At 48.4% G+C, this 17,722-nt stretch overlaps 1 protein-coding gene across 1 annotated transcript in view; it reads right to left on the bottom strand.

The window, feature by feature from the left end:
* Positions 1–16,397, bottom strand: part of PIP5K1B (phosphatidylinositol-4-phosphate 5-kinase type 1 beta) — a 311,111-nt gene extending 294,714 nt beyond the window's left edge. The window contains exon 1 of the mRNA XM_042913813.1: positions 16,250–16,397. The gene's annotated coding sequence lies outside the window, so the exon portion shown is untranslated. The remainder of the gene's footprint in view (positions 1–16,249) is intronic.
* Between the last annotated feature and the right edge of the window lie 1,325 nt (positions 16,398–17,722).

Here is a 17,722-nt window from a genome sequence, read left to right as displayed (position 1 = left end):
TGTAAGGACGTCAAATAAACATGACTTGATGCTCAACATCATTAGCCATCAGGGGACTACAATGTGAAAGCACAATGAGCCACCATTATACACTTACTAGAATATCAAAGATGAAAAAGACTGAGTGTATCATGTATTGATGAAAATACGAAGCAACTGGAACTCTCACGCGCCGACGGTAGGAAGGCAAGATGGCACAACTCTGGAATGCCACCAACTTTTAACAAGCCTATCTTAGTCCCCCGTTTTAGGAGATGAGGACTTTAGCACCTGTTTTCTCACCTCTCTCTGCCTTCATGTCATCCCACCTCCTGCCAGTGAGACTTTTACTCTGTGGAGGTTGCTACCATTTGCCATCTAGCCTACGAGCATAACCAAGTCCACCGGGCTTAGGCCACAGTCTGACTATAAGGGCAGAAAACCAAGAAAGTGCACCTGTATGATTATGATTATGCCACTAAGCCAACTTCCAGGTTGAGTAAGGAATTCAAATTTTGGCCCCTGACCCGAAGTCATGACTACAGATCTCACGTCACAACCCTTGTTCCAACGACGTTAAACTCTGTGAGTTCCCTTCATTTCTGATCCGGTATTAACCCATGTCAATAACTGCCATCAAACCCCTCTGCCACTTGATATAGGTCATCAGACCACAAATTTTTCTGTCATTAAGTTTTCATCTCATTCCTCATTTAGGGGATGTCCACTGAGCTTCGAACAACTTCCCACAGGTATTAAAAGTGCTTTCTGGATGACTTCTAGGATCTTCTCCTACACCACCTAAAAAGGCATTCATGGAAACACTGACCATCTGTGTATGTGAGGCACGGCGTTAGGCGAGCGCAGTAAGGTGGGATGATGACAACCATCCACCGTACAATCGAAAATGAGTAAGCAACGAACTTGTTTAATACACTGAGCAGATGTTCTAGTTTAGAACGTGTCCTATGAATTATCTGCTGCTACGAACATTCAGTTTCTTTAACAACTAAACCTGAGTTTCACTTTGACAGCCCTCCACCTTTAAAAATAAAGGTATGCTGCTCTCCTCATCCATGACGAGGATGGGTTTAAATTCTGGAACTCTCATCAGGCTTTGGCAAAGCATCCCACCTGTCACCCTTGACCCCTGGGAATAAGGAAGGAGAATTCTTTCATGGGAACCCAGTCACAGCAGATGTTACATCCTTGGCGTCAGAACTGCTTACCCACGGGCTATAAATGGGGCTGTCCGGAGCCTCACCTCCTTCTGCAGCTCTTACGAAATCATGTGCATGAGGCTTTTGTTCTAAGAACCTCAAAGGCCTTCATTTCGTGTGGCCTCACGACATGCCTTTGAACTAGCCAGGAGCCAGTGTATCGATTCTCATTCAACAGATGAGGGGGGAAAAAATTCACACAAGACTGTCAAGCCACTTGACCAGAGGTCATCAGAATGTCAGGAGAAGGGCGGAATGAGCCAGAACCCTCGCTTCTCAGGCTGGAACTCTCACCACATCCAGATTCAGCCTGGGCAAATGTATGCAAAATGCTGTCTAAAAACACAGGAAACAGGACCCAGAGAAGCCAGGAGATACACTCTGTGTGAAGTAAGGGTAGGCACAGGGGAGCTGTCAGAGAGCTCTCCTCCTCCTCTCAACATTTAAATAGTTAGAATAAAAAACGACAAGACTGGGGCGCCTGGGTGGCTCAGTCGGTTGAGCGTCCGACTTCGGCTCAGGTCATGATCTCACGGTCTGTGAGTTCGCGCCCCGCGTCGGGCTCTGTGCTGACAGCTCAGAGCCTGGAGCCTGCTTCAGCTTCTGTGTCTCCCTCTCTCTCTGCCCCTAACCCACTCACATTCTGTCTCTCTCTCTCTCAAAAATAAATAAACATTAAAAAAAAAAAAAATGACCAGACTTCGGCCCTCATTTTGTGGACCTTTCTGTCAGCTAAATTTCATTTTTTCGGGGAAAGACGGAACATCCTACCTACAAACCCATGATAAGCAGGTACTTTCAAGTTAGTTCAAGGCACAAGCATGGGTAAAAATCCTTAAAGAACTTTGAGTTATTCACCTTTATACTTCAGTCTTCTAAAATGGAATAAAGGTCTGGGGCACTTGGGGGGCTCAGTCGGTTAAGCATCCGACTTCAGCTCAGGTCATGATCTCGCGGTTCGTGAGTTCAAGCCCCACGATGGGCTCTGGGCTGACAGCTCAGAACCTGGAGCCTGCTTCTGATTCTGTGTCTCCCTCTCTCTGCCCCTCCCCTGCTCGTGCTCTGTTTCTCTCTCTCTCAAAAATAAACATTTTTAAAAAATTAAAAAAAATAAAATAAAATGGAATACAGGTCAATCACAAGGGGTGGCTGTAACACGTGGAAGACACTAGAGCCATCAGGGAGGGTGGGAAACACAGAGAGACAGAAGACATGGTCCGTGCTGTCAGGCCTCTGCATCTGCTTGGTGAGATAAAGCTGAGAACAGATGAAAAGCCGGCCCGTAGGGAAAGCTCCCGGAAAGTCAGAAGAGCAAGAAACCCAAAGGGAACGTGTGTCAAGAAATCCCTTCAGGGCAACTGAGTGTGGGAAATGGTGGGGTCAGAGAAGCTTTCCAGAACCATGGTAAGTATGGGGGGGGGGGGGTCATGAAAATCTGATGCCATTCCCTTAAACGGAAAAGAAAATGAAAGATCCAGAAAGAATAGATCTAAGAAGCCAAGGTACAGAGAAGTAAGCTGCAAAGGAAGATAAGTGAATGAGGCTGGTTCTCAGACATTTTCTCTTCTTTGTCTCTAAACCCATTCAACCAAGTCTCATTTCATCCACAGCTTCAGACACTGGTGAGCACCCGTAACACTGTCCCCATCCCGAGGCTCTCTCCTTAGAGCCATACTCATAAAGCTTCCTTCTAGACCTTCTGCCTGGTGTTCTACTCGATTTCAATCTCATCGACTCCCATGACCTGAAACGCCGCCCGGAGCCAGGGACCATCACGGCCAGTGTTCCCACCATAGACTTCTCCCCTCACAGCCACACTCCACCTTGCCATCCCACGGGTACCTCAAACTCAAGTTCAAGGCCGGACTCCTCATCACAGCCCTCCTGCCACTGCCAACGCCTACACGCGGCCTCTTCACAGAACCAGACCATCACTCCCCAACCTCTGCAGCCACTCAAGCCAGAAGCCAGAGAACCATCTTCCACGGCTCCTATTCCCTCAAAATTCACATGCGAGCGGTCACTCAGTCCTATCAATTCTCCCTATGACATCTCCAATCTGCTCACTCTTCCCCTCCCTCTCTACCTTCACTGGACCCTCATCTCCCCTGTAACTAACCCCCCACCCCGTCTCCAGTCCCTCCCCCTCCCTCATCTCCCAAACTACGGCCCACGTTGCTGATGTCACATAAAACACGAGCTCAACACTCGTCCCTGAAAATCTTCTAGCTGTTGCCTCATTGCTCAGAAAAGAAAAGTTCACACTCCTTAACACGTCTAAGAAGATGTCCCCGGTCTGGCCTCAACACCCCGCTGCAGCCCTGTCTCCTTCCAACCACACCAACCCTATGCAATACACAGTCACATGGTTCCAAAATGCACCGAAAACCTTTCTGACCTGTCTTCTTCTATGCTGTGCCTGCTAGAGAGTAAGCATTCAAGAAATGGTACCTGTAGGGGCACCTGGGGAGCTCAGTGGGTTAAGCGTCCATCTCTTGATTTTGGCTCAGGTCACGAGCTCACAGTCTGTGAGTTTGAGCCCCAAGTCAGGCTCCACACTGTCAGCATAGAGCCTGCTTGGGATCCTCTCTCCTTCTCTCTACCGTGTGTGTGTGTGTGTGTGTGTGTGTGTGTGTGTGTGTGTGTGCGCGCGCCCGCTCTCTCTTTCAAAATAAATAAAGAAACTTAAAAAAAAAAGAAGAAGAAATGGTACCTGCAGTCACACTATAGTCCTACAAGGACAGGAGGGACAACAATGATAATGAATGGTCCGTAAGGGCCAGAGTACGGATGGTTTTGTGGACCAAACAACAGCGCTGAGATTTCGGGCACGGTAAAGCATTTAAGCGTCTGGGGGCCTGCTGGTGACAAAATTATAATCTCTGATAGCAGATATTATCAATGATTAATAGAAGGGGGGATGTGGAAGCCAATGGGGAACCTGCCACAATAGTCCAAGTAACAGGTGTTCGTACAGGAAATGTGAGAACAGAGAACAACGTGCTTTTGTTTAATTTCTCAGGACTTGGAAGCTGCACGGAAACAAGGGTGAGGAAAATAAACGTCAGTGAAAGTTCTGAAAATAGGTTAAAAAAGAATGAGGGGACCTTTGATGAAAATTGAGAACTTGGGAAGGGAGATGGGTTCCGTGTTTTAAAAAGTGACAGCTAGGGGCACCTGGGTGGCTCAGTCGGTTGAGCAGCCGACTTCGGCTCAGGTCGTGATCTCACGGTCCGTGAGTTCGAGCCCCGCGTCGGGCTCTGTGCTGACAGCTCGGAGCCTGGAGCCTGTTTCCGATTCTATGTCTCCCTCTCTCTGACCCTCCCCCGTTCATGCTCTGTCTCTCTCTGTCTCAAAAATAAATAAAGGTTAAAAAAAAAAAATTTAAAAAAAAAAAAAAAAATAAAATAAAATAAAATAAAAAGTGACAGCTACAGGAGACGCCTGGGGGGGTGGCTCATTCGGTTAACTGTCCGACTTCGACTCAGGCCATGATCTCACGGTTTGCGGGTTCGAGCCCCGCGTCGGGCTCTGTGCTGACAGCTCGGAGCCTGGAGCCTGCTTTGGCTTCCGTGTCTCCCTCTCCCTGCTCCTTCCCCGCTTGCACTCTGTCTCTCTCTCTCGCTCGCTCTCTCTCAAAAATAAACACTAAAAAAAAATAAAATTAAAAAAGGAAGGGGAGCTGGCAAGTTGAAAACAGACAGTTGTAGCCTAAGGACATCAGTTACTCATCCATTCAACCACTCTTTGCACTGGACACCTTGCTAGGTGCTGGGGCAACAGCAGTGACCCGTACATAGTCCCTCCCCCTGGGGAAATCACTTCCCAGTGAAGGAGGCAGACAAGGAAGGAACCAGTAAAAATGTAACTGCAGGGACTGTTAATAATCGTCTCCGGAGCTGCTAGGTGCACGTGTAGGACGCTTAACACTCAGTTTCCAAACGCTTCCAGACGTCTTCTGATTTACGTGGCAAGTGACTCTGTCTTATATAAAGTTTGCACAAGATGAAATGCTGCATCATGGTCACGTTTATAAATAGCCACTTAGGAGAGGGAGTTTCTGACAAACCACAAAACTGAGTAATGGGGCCCAACCTTCCACAAATCTCACAGGCTGAATTTCCATTCTGTTTTCTACAAACATAAACAAAAGTCATGTTTCCCTCTTAACCCTCAGCATGAGACAATTCCCATTTACTCCACTTTCCACGAATCTTCGCTACATCGTTCTAACTGCATGTCTTGGGAAAAACAATAAAAAGGCATCATTTAAACATAGCTTGCTAAAGCGACAACACTCCTGGGTTTTTTTGTTCCTCTGTAAGGCATTTCTAAGCCTACAAAGAGTGTGGTTCACCTCACTCCTTAAAAGTAAGTTCCACTTCCCTGGGGCGCCTGGGTGGCTCGGTCGGTTGAGCGTCCAACTTCAGCTCAGGTCATGATCTCCCAGTTCGTGAGTTCGAGCCCCGCGTCGGGCTCTGTGCTGACAGCTCAGAGCCTGGAGCCTGTTTCAGATTCTGTGTCTCCCTCTCTCTCTGCCCCTTTCTCACTCACACTCTGTCTCTTTCTCTCAAAAATAAACACTGAAAAAAAAAATTTTTAAATAAGCTACATTTCTCCATTTAAAAAAAGTTAACTATCTCATATTCACCTTCCTGGTTTTAGTGCAGGTTTTAAGTCTATTTTCCAATGGAAGAAGTACATCAGGAAACTGGGGAAATTTTTCTATGGCACTTCTCCAATGGGAAGAAAAATATCTTCAGTTATCTACTACCTCTAAAGGCATCAAAGATTAAAAATGAAGGTGTCACCAAAACACCCATAAATTACAACTCCGTTTAAGTTAAATTAAGAAGTCAAGCAAGTGTGCTCTATGCCATCATGTAGGAAACACATAAATATTTTATAAAAAGAAAAAAGAAACCATGAGTATCTCAGCCTAAGAGGTAGAAATTTATTTATCTGAACAGCCACAGAACAGGGTAAGAAAAACACACTCTTTATTGGGCAAAAAAAACAAAGTGAATGAGGAAAAACTAAATCTTGCTTCCTTTACATCAAGAACTCTTGAGGTCCCCCCTCAAAACCTGTGTTTTCCTCTTTTTGTTAAATATCAATGTCAGCGCCTAATACGAATTTATTTGGGAAATCATTCAGACAACTTGGGTGCTATCTGGTTCCCAAGATCACAACAGATTCTCAACAGCAAACAATGAATGAAGGGGCAATCACTGCTGAAAGTCACAGAAATAGGCCCAAAACAATTTTTTTTTTTTTTTTCAAGAAAAGGCAGATGCAATTTTCAAAGACGGTAAAGTGGGGCTGTTTGGTACAGGGGCAAAGAGCTTCTCATCCCTGAATAGATCCAAAGCTATCGCTTTATTATAGTACAAAAGACACACTCTGTTCTGTATAATCTTAAGAACTGGGGAAGGTTGTGACAACTTGGCGGGAATGTTCCATGCAAATGTTAGATGTGACAGATTAAGAGACTTCAAGGAGCAAGCAAACTCTTAGCCATCAGGAAATTCACTCCAGACGCAAAACAGCCCGTCTAAGAGTTCTGAGTAGCCCAGGGTTCTCTGGTTTAAGCTCCTTTCCTTTTGTGCTTGGGGAGGCAATTAAAATGGGCAGTCTCAAAGTCTCAGTGAATTTCAGGCAGGAAAAAAATAAAAACCGTCAAATGGTTCTTAACATATTTTTAAAGCCGGGTTCGTTTTTTCTTACAGTATTCAGGGTCTTGCTAAAATAAGTCAGTGAGAACTTTGGGATGAGGCTCATACGAAAAAATAGAGACAATACCCCCGTATAAAGGCGGTGTTTCACCACTGCAACGTACCGATCCCGTGTAACAGGACAGGCTCGTAAGTTAAAGCGGGAAGGAACATCTCCGAAAATACCAGAACACATCTCGTGTAGTGCACTTTTCTCTCATGAGACGTTTCTTTGGACTGTATTTGTTGTTTGTAGGTCTCTGGATGCGGGGTTTCAACACAGAATGATTTCTTAAAGGGCAATGACGTGGCCATAAAGGCTTGTACGATGGCCTCGATATTTGGGTTCCCTGTAATTCATATATTGAAATCCTAACCCAGTGTGATGGTACTAAGAGGTGGGGCCTTCGGGAAAGGATTAGTTACTGAGATTGGGGCCCTTATGAATGGGATTAATGTCCTGAGGAAGAGAGCCCCCTCATCCTCTCTCCACCAAGTCAGGGTCCAAGAAGTCAGAAGTCTGCAACCAGAAAAGGGACCTCACCAAACCCGGACCGGGCTGGTGCCCTGATCTGCGACTGCAGCCTCCGGGACTGTGGGAAATAACCCGCCGTTGTTTCTAAGCCGCACCGTCTGTGGTACTTTGTGACAGCAGCCTGAACTAAGACAGATTAATACCGGTCTTTTACTCACGGTTCAACTGTGACTGAGCAACTGAAAAGCCATGGGCAGAGATCAGTGTGGAAGAGCAAGTCCTGAGAGGCTGTGCAGGAGCTCACCAGCCCACCTACCCGGAGAGCCACAGAGGCCAGGATGTGTCTGCTTCCCTGAGGACAAGGACGCGCGTGGGCAACAAGAATGCGGCCGGCACAGTCTAGGCCACCTCGACTGGCCTGGCTGCAGCAGGGTGATGGACGAGGGGAGGGCCAAAGAGGACTCGGGGGCCCAGGGAGGCTCTGGCTGGAATCCAGCGGAGGGATGAGAAGCTAGGTTAGGACGGAATCAGCAGGAACAATGAGAAACAGACGGGCGGGGGAGATGCTCACAGGAAGCAAAAGCAACAGAAACGGGACAGGTTGGATGCCCTGGGGTCAAGGACGGCTCCTGAATGTCGGCCTCGTGTGACCTGGTGGACGGCAGGGCCCATCACAGAGCTAAGGAACCGCGAGAGAGGACCAGGGATGGAGAGAGACCAGCCTCCTGGTCTCAGACGAGTCAAATCTGAGGTGCCTTTGAGATACCCAGGCACGAAGTCCGTAATGTTAATTACGTAATCCGGAGCTCATAGAGAGGCTCAGGTGGGAGAAACAACTTCTAGATTCACTTGTGTCTTCCTTTTTTTTTTTTTTAACACTTATTTATTTTTGAGACAGAGAGAGACAGAGCATGAACGGGGGAGGGGCAGAGAGAGAGGGAGACACAGAATCGGAAGCAGGCTCCAGGCTCTGAGCCATCGGCCCAGAGCCCGACGCGGGGCTGGAACTCACGGAGTGTGAGATCGTGACCTGAGCTGAAGTTGGACGCTTAACCGACTGAGCCACCCAGGCGCCCCTGTGTCTTCCTTTTTTAAGCTCTTCCCCCAAAACTTCATTTCGTGGTGCAACAGCACAAAGCAGAGAAAAGCATGTGGGCTTTAAAGTCAGAAAAGCCACGGGGCGCCTGGGTGGCTCAGTCGGCTGAGCGTCCGACTTCGGCTCAGGTCATGATCTCCCAGTTCGTGAGTTCGAGCCCTGCGTCCGGCTCTGGGCTGATGGCTCGGAGCCTGGAGCCTGCTTCAAATGCTATGTCTCCCTCTCTCTCTCTGCTCCTCCCCTGCTCACACTTGGTCTCTCTCTCTCTCCTTCAAAAATAAATAAAAATATTTAAAAAAAAATTTTTAAGTCAGAAAAGCTGTGACTGGAACCTTAGCCCCACTCTTACTGGCTCGGTGCTCATGAGCCTGTGATCATCCGAACAGGTTTCCCTGTCCTCCACTGTTAACAGGGATGCTGGGCCCACCTTCAGGTGCACGATGCAGATCCAAGAAAGAGCACTTCACATCACAGGTGCCTGGGATACGTTAAGTTCTTGGTCGAGCTGAGCCAGACCATGTTTATACTTTTTTGCACGCCCCACAGCAGTGGCAGAGTCTGGGCCAGGTGTTCCCTCAATCTCTAGCATGTTGAACTGGCTTGAAATACCCTGGAAATTGTCAGGACACCGCCAGTCTCCTCTTCCCAGACAACCATCAGCTCATGGAATGATTCCTTTACCTGCTATCCTCCTGGAGTCACATCCAAACCTAAGTTATACATAGAGCATGGCTCACCCTTCATCACCTAGATACCCTGGTCTGTCTCCCAGTCCTGGCAGGACCCATCACTTAGCAGGGCCATGACTATCAAGAGCTTTTGGGGTGCCCAGATGGCTCAGCTGCTTAAGCGCCCAATTCTGGATTTTGGCTCGGGTCACGATCTCACGGTTTGTAAGATCGAGCCCGGCATCTGGGCTCTGTGTTGTTAGCGCAGAGCCTGCTTGGGAGTCTCTCTCTCCCACTCTCTCTGCACCCCACCCCCCACCCAAGTGTGCTTTCTCTCCCTCAAATAAACTTAAAAATACTGAAACTTAAAAAATAAAAACTTAAAAAATACTTTCCATATATATATTAAAAAAAATCCTAGGGGCGCCTGGGTGGCTCAGTCGGTTAAGCGGCTGACTTCGGCTCCGGTCATGATCTTGTGGTCCGTGAGTTTGAGCCCCGCATCGGGCTCTGTGCTGACAGCTCAGAGCCTGGAGCCTGTTTCAGATTCTGTGTCTCCCTCTCTCTGACCCTCCCCCATTCATGCTCTGTCTCTGTCTCAAAAATAAATAAACGTTAAAAAAAAAAAATTAAAAAAAAAAAGAAACATCAGCTGAGCCTTGAGAAGTTTTCACCTCAAGGGTCCTAGGACTTGCCCCGTAGATGATCACAAGCTGGCTTAGATACGCACCGCATGTACTTAGGAGTTAGGGATGTTGAGGCCCTGGTTTAACAGTTTTGGAATGTTTGGTTTTGCTTGAGAAGTTCTTAACAGTTTGCTGCCGTTCATTTTTGAGCGAAGAGAAAGGAATAATAATAACTCTCGAAACGGAGACCTTGCTTCATACTCAAGCCACAATCTAGTCACCTAAGCAAGCTCTGTTTCCTCCCCCTGGAGGACTCGGCATTCCCGTGGAGCTACGACAGCTAGCGCTTAAGAGCTGTCTTAGAGCTGCACCTGTTCGACTCCAGTGCCCTCAGGGGTGGTCCAGTTCATCTGCACAGCACGGATGGGACTCATTCATTCATTCAAATACTAAGCAGGCACCTACTATGTACCAAATACTTGAGAAATCGTGTGAAACAACCAGGACTTCTGCCCTCAAGGAGTTTCTACTTTTTTTTTTTTTTTTAACGTTTATTTATTTTTGAGACAGAGAGAGACAGAGCATGAACAGGGGAGGAGCAGAGAGAGAGGGAGACACAGAATCTGAAACAGGCTCCAGGCTCTGAGCCATCAGCCCAGAGCCTGACGCGGGGCTCGAACTCACGGACCGTGAGATCATGACCTGAGCCGAAGTCGGACGCTTAACCGACCGAGCCACCCAGGCGCCCCAAGGAGTTTCTACTCTTAAGTTGAGCGGGAGTTTGGGCAAAGGTGGTAGAAAAACAAGTAAAACACATACATGTACAAGTATCCATTGTGAGAAGTGAAGAAGACAGAGGAAGAAGGTTCTCTTTAGGTCAGATGATCACAGAAGGCCAAAGTCCCAAGAAGAGGCACGCTTAAATTCATTAACTTAGAGAAGCTTGGGGCACCTGGGTGGCTCAGTCAGTTAAGCGCCCGTCTTTGGCTCAGGTCATGATCTCATAGTTAGTGAGTTTCAGCACCGCGTTGGGCTCTGTGCTGACAGATCAGAGCCTGGAACGTGTTTCAGACTCTGTTTCTCCCTCTCTCTCTGCCCCTCCCTCACTCACCCTCTTGCTCTCTCTCAAAAATAAACAAACATTAAAGAAAAAAAACCACAACAACTTAGAGAAAGTCCATTCTTATCTGTGTACCTGAACCATACTCACTACTAACCCACTCCAGGTGCTTTAAAAATATGTCAATCTGGTACTTGTAAATAATAAAAGAAAGGGCACATTTTATATCCAGTTTATTATTTCTGTTAAAGAGGAAGTAAAAAAAAAAAAAATCATTCCCAGGCATGTTGGTTAAAAAGATTGGGTCTGGTGAATAAACACTGTATGTGATGAAAAATGAAGGACCCCTATCAACTGCTGAAACTACTGATGTTTTTTAAATGGTCTGAAAAAAATAAAATCATTACAATAATTATGAAAACATCCCAGAGGTGTGAAGAGCATTATTTGTCTGAATGCATACATCAGTCACTACCCATTTATTAAACCCTTACTATCTGCCAGCCCCGTGCTAAGTCCCAAGAATACAAAAATAAAACCTGGTGCCCAACCTTTCCCACTGATAAATATTAGCTAAACACGCATGAAAGGCTTACTACTCCCTCAAGCAGGTCATAACATTGCTTTTCATCGCTCCAGTGTTTTTGTTTCCTACTTTATCAACAAATGTTATGACCAAAGATCCAGATCTGGACAGAAAAGCTTAAATATCACCTCGTTCTTACCAAATAAATTTTTTTTACAGTCCTATCTTTCATCCCAGAACTTGAGCTCCGATTCAAGATAATTCTACTTTCTAGTCCACTCGCCTCCGTGCCTGAAAGTCCAACCCTTGCCTGTAGAACCTCAACTGAAATACACACTCACCCATTTTTAGTGGAAGCAACCTTGTCCACTCAATGCTTTGCAGTTCATCATAATTTTGCAAGTGCCTTTTTAAAACTCTTAGAGAAAACAAGTAGGTCTCCAGAAGTTGCTCGCCCACTATGTAAACTCCCCAAAACATACTGCACACCTGTCGTTCATTCATTCCCATAAACAACACAGAAGACTTTGTACCAGAAGAACACATACTTTGCGCAGCTCTCCATTCAAGTACAAGTTGTAACTTAAAATAATGCCAAGGCGCTGCCGGCTGAGTCAACATGTAACCACGTGCCGATTATTATCCGTATTTCAAATACACCTTACCCAGGAGTAACCTGTGAGTACAATTCCTGTATGTTCCTCTATCATGGTCTCCTTTATACACCTCCTGCAAAACCAGACAGAAGTAGATACGATTGTAACTGGAATACACAAAATCAAGCGTGTTTTCTCGGGCCTCATCTTTTATACTGAAAGGAGCCTGGCTGAATAAAATACTTCATCAATGGCAGCCAATGGTTTTCTATACAGTATTTCAAAAATTTCATCACTAAACTAGGTTTAGATGTTTTTTTCAGAAAGAAAAATATTAAATAAAACCGAAGGCTAGGTTTCCTCCCTAATTTTCCTTGCATTGAGAATTGCCATACATGAATCCACAAATTAACAGCTGAGCTACATAATGTACAGTCCTAACTGGGCAGCTTCTAAAAAAGAAAGGACTCTTTCCAACTCCGGTTAATACACTTGATACAGAGAACACATTTCTGCAACAAATACATTTAGGACTTGATGTTTTACAGTGTAGCTAATGAAGGTTCTAGCCATAGTAAAAAAAAAAAAAAATGTATTTTTCCCCCCAGGATATCAAACTTCGGACTCCCATTTAACTGAAGTACAAGCAAAATGAAAATGCAAATTAAATGTATACATATTTATGACTTCACTGGCTCTACAGCAAGGCCACCTTTGGCTTCTGGTTTTATTTACCAGGAAAAGAAGCCTGGAAAACCACCATACATTTGTATTTCTATTCCAACTGTTCCCTTTCTTCAAGCACTGGTTGCAACAAAGTATTAATTCTGAGTCTGATGATCTACATAAGTCAGGAGAATCAGAGTGAATAGATGAAAACAGACAAACATTTTCTCTCTAATGGTGTCTGCTTGGATGAGAAACTTACAAATCTCCATACTAAATCGTTTAAAATTATGACACTCTACTATTACTAGTAAAGAGAAGTTTTCTGTTAATCTCCATGATTTTTAAAAATCAAGAATGCACCTTCACCACAGAACCCCCAGCGCAACCTTAAATGTGAACCTCCCTAAGAATTCTTGCAAAACATAGGTGGGACCCTGAGTAAGCCAATTCACCTCTCGATTCCTCAGTTGTCTTACCCGTAAAAGCGACAAGTCTCTGAACTATTTAACATTTAAATTCTTTATCACGAAGACCGACACCTCAATCCCAATGGCTGGATCTGTTCATAATATTTAAGAACCATTCTAATTCTTCATCATTCTTCTGAAAATAAAAACACAACTCCTGTGTATATGGGAAGGAGGGGTAGAAAGAGGACCCTTAAAGGGAACAGAAACTAGGTTGGTTTTGTTAATTAGGTTTCCTCTGTGAAACCTCTAGCCAGTATTAGCAGCTGCTTGAAACTTACTCAAAAAAAAAAAAAAAAAAAAAGGGGTAGGTTTCTCCATCTCAAGACTCTTACAAAAGGGCATAAGTCAATGTCTAGCAATGCACAGCCAGCTACCCATTACTAGCAACTAAGGGAGGGAAAGGGGAGCAAAAGAGCATGACAGAGACAACATGAGTCTATTGCCTACATGGAGAAAGAAAAACTCTTCTTTATATGATGTATTCAGGAAGGAGAGTAACAGGCACCTGTCTCTGCCAGCTTCAGGAGGCGCACCTCCTGTAGGTAAATTACCTTATGGGTCAGCAGATGTTGGGAATTTACATGGCGAGACACTTGCTTTGTTTCACAGCATGTGCTTTCCTTATGAGTGATTTCACTCACCCCCTTCATTCAACAGCTATTTCTTGAGTGTTACTACATACAAACTCCAAAGCTAAAAATATACTAAAGGTATGAGTTGACTGGGATAGCCAAGTGAATCTTAATATGTATTTTACAGTAGATCAGCCCAGCAGGATATTTCCAAGTCAAATAGTAACACTAAACAATAGGGATGCTAAGTTAAAGTGCCCTCAGAATTTTCTCCCCCTCACTAAGTGGGACGTGGTCAGTGGGAAGCGGGAGTAAATTACAAGGGGAAGAGATAATTAGCTAAATCCCTTACTCAAGGCAGGGTGAAAAAAAGCTTTCTTTCCCCTAGAGAAAATGATGAGATGGATTAAAAACACATCGATAAGCATTATAAAATGCTAAGACTAGAAAGAAAAAAATAATTCAGACACTTGAAGCTCAGAGGTGGTATGATTTGGCCCGGGGTCACACAGCCAAAAAGAGTGCCTGAACTAGAACTCAGGTCACCAGCAGACACGGTTAATAGTCCCCCAATGTACTGCAGTATCCGTGATGTCCCCTCATCGCCATCAGGAGCGCAATGATGGCATCATTTGCAAAGCGGTGGACGGGACATCAAGAGCTCTGTTATCTTGTAACCTCCACTAGCTTAGGCAGGATACCATGGAAAAGTCCCATCCCGGTCTAAACCTCAGTTTCCTCATCTGTCAAATGTGAACAGTGATTCACAGTGAGACAGCACAGACCACAAGAAATGCAGAAGCACTCTGGCCATCGTGAAAACCTTAAAGTTCAGAGCCAGCACTACGGTGATGGGGGGGGGGGGGGTGTATTTCAGAGAACGTGGCTGTGACTCTAATTCCAGCCTCCTGTTACCTTGGTAAGTCCCTGAATCTGTGGGCCTCACGTTCCCACTGCGAGTATGTGCTTAATAATCTTTGCCCTGCCTCCCCCAGAAATGGTTAGAATTTAATGAGCATTGAAAAACATTCACTAACAACAAGGCACGGATTCAAAATGCAAGGTATTATTATTAGATTTCCTCTAGTCTTAATTTGGACAAAAATGTAATGTGGTTTTACCATTCAGTTCTGAACAGTTTTCTTTCTCAACTAAGATGTCATTATTCATGAGGCTCAGATTTCACCGCTTTCTCCCCGGTATTCCTAAGTCTCCACTCCCATTACGGAGCATGGAATGCATCATTCCCCTCAGCACCGAGACTAGGTGCAAGGCTCACTCAACGAACGTGCCACCGGCATGGGCTTGGCTGAGAAAGGTTTTTTTTCTCAGGGCCTCCTTTCAGCTAGAAATGCTCTGCCCGAAGCTTCCATGAACGTTATTCTACTTCATCACATTAGAGGGGGGATGAAACCAACCCTTGGGCCTTTCTCCAACAACTGCAGAACACTTCAGCCCTTCCGCGGAAAAGGGACAAGTCTGGGTGGATGCTTTTCCCCCGGAGGGGCAACCGAGGATCCCCAAACCCATGCTGAGGAGTGCTGATGGGGAGACCCGATTTTTTTTCTTTGCAGGAGACTAACACGTTCTGAGGCCCAACCTGTCTCTCAAGGGTCATTCACCTTAGAGCTCGGGCCCCTGGGAGGCTGGAAAGGTCCTGCGAAGACGGGGTCGGTGGGTGTTTCGAGTATCCAACACTCTGCCTTTAAAAAGCATCAGAGTAACTAGCATTTCCTCGTTGAGAGCCCTGATTTTTGTACATCAGATGAAAGAATTCATCAGCCTATCCAAACAACTTCTCTGGAACAGGTTTCTACCCGACCATGCTGGGCACCAGAGACCAGGGAACCGGGGCGGTGAGGGGGGAGGGGGGGCGGATAAGAATACAACGGGCTCATCTGCATAGATGCGAGATAAGCAGACTGGTTGTCTTCAGTTTTGGCGACTCCGGGCACCGGCCTGGCATATCGAGCCCTGGCATTCTCCCTCTCCGTTGCCCCCACATTCCCACCCCTCGCCCCAGCTGCTGAAGCGTCACGTTGACGGGGCTGGGGGAGAGAACAACGCGAAACGCCCAAGTCGGCTGCTGCATATAGGCTGCAACCGTTCCGCACCTGTGCAATTCGGCTTCGGCGCCAGAAATGACCAGAACACCGACTCGCAAGCCCCTCTTGAGATCCCAGGGGCGCCTAACAAGTTCGCCTCTGTTTATTGCCCGGGGAGGGTGGGAGATCCCACCTTCTGCTGCCAAACTCAGCCGCTTCCTCCGAAAAGGGGGGGGGGGGGCGGGAAGCTCCCCCTTAGGTGAACCCAGACAGGTCCCCGAGGGTTACTGCGGCCGGAGGGGATCCGGGCGGCGAGCTAGTGGGTGCTCGCGGGGAGCGCGCGGCCGTGGCCCCAGCGGAATGAAGGTCCCGCTTCGGTGGCCACGCACAACCTCCACCCTACCCCCAGCACTACGCCGACAAAGTGCGAACGTGGAGAGACCTCCGGGGTTGGTCAGGACGCGGAGCCCCCCCAGCCCCAGCCCTGGAGGAGGGTCTAGAGAGGAGGGGCCGGGGACGCGCAGGAAACTTACCTCACCCGGGCAGCATTCGGGCGCCTCTGCTGTCGAGACCAGTTGCGCCACAGTCTGCAAGTTGTCGGGATGTAGTTGCTTCCCCCCCGGCGCCGGGAGATCTGTGCGGGCGAGGGGCGGGAGGGGCCGGAGGGTCGGCGCGGGCGGGGGCGGGGCGCGGCGCGCGGAGCCGGCAGGTGCCGGGCCGGAGCCGCGGGGCCAAACTCACCCGGGACGCGCCTCGGCGGGGGCGCGCGGCGGCGAGTGTGCAATGCGCGCGCGCCGCGGCGAGTGTGTGTGTCCCCGCGTTCCCCTTCCTTCCCCGCCAGTCCTCCGGCCACACGGAGCGGCGAGCGGGCCGCCGAAGCCCCGGCAGCCGGAGCCCCCCCCTGCCCGGCGCGGCCTCAACGCGGCGCGCTCGGGGGCCGGGAGCCGAGGAGCGGCGGCGCCCCCAGGGCTCGGGCGCGGGCGCGGGTCCCGGCGCAGTGCGCGCCTGAGTCGGAGCGAGGCGCGGAGAGAGCAGTCGGCGCGGCTGCTGCCGCGGCTCGGGGAGGCTGCAGGCCCCGCCCGCCGGCCGCCCAGGCTCTTCCCCTTTTCTCTCCACCCCCTCGCTCCATCCCCGCACGCCCTGCAGGGAAGGCAGACCGGCTTGCAGCGGCGGCGGCGGGAGCCTCCGCCGCAGTCGGACTGGGCGCGGGAGTCGGTGCGGAGGGGCCGGGCGCTCCGTCCGGCCGCCGCGTGCCTAGGACGGAGAGCGGGGCCGGGGCGGGCCCCTAGGTCTGGCGGGTTTCTCCAGGGCTCGCCACGGGCCCCCCGGCCGTTCTAAAGTCTTGGAGCCCCGCCAAACAGAGCCGTGTTTCGGAGAGGTCACCCCCCCTCCCGGCCTTCCTCAGGCCGCTGACCTCCGCAGCGCCCGGTCGCCTGCCCGCTGGACTGTGCTTGCGCGAAGCCAGCGTTTAAGCACAGGTGCCCCCTGCACCAGGAAGGGACGGCTAGGATTCCAAGGCGCCGGTGTCTCCCCTTGCAATGACAGCAGGAGTCCCCAGGAAGTAAGACCTACCCAACAGGTAGGGTAGGTTGGCGAAGGGGTCCCGGGAGAGAGAAGGCTGGAGGGACTCCAGAAGGCTGGAGGGCTGAAGTCGAGAGGTCAAGAGCGGATGGGCTGTGGTGGGAGTAGGGGACCCATCGTGTTGATGGCGCTGAGCGGGCGTGGGGGCACCTGCAGTCTCACCAGATGTTGGGGGAGAGAAGAGAGGGTAGGGGACAGATGTACGGACGCTCTGGGGAAAAGGCCGTCTTGAAAACGATAGCTGAATTTACTTAATAGGAACTGAAAGGTACCCACAGGATCTTTCCCAGATGAATGGAAGCTACTGGTATTTCTCACCCTCATCATTTCCTTCCTTTTCCTTGTTTAGAAAAAAACAAAACAAAACACAACACGGATGTAAAACGTGGGATACGTTCCGTTGGAGAAAAAGCACTTCATGGCCC

This window comes from Panthera leo, chromosome D4 (assembly GCF_018350215.1).
Source record: "Panthera leo isolate Ple1 chromosome D4, P.leo_Ple1_pat1.1, whole genome shotgun sequence".
NCBI classification, from domain to species: domain Eukaryota; kingdom Metazoa; phylum Chordata; class Mammalia; order Carnivora; family Felidae; genus Panthera; species Panthera leo.
This window is presented reverse-complemented; position numbering and strand designations above follow the sequence as displayed.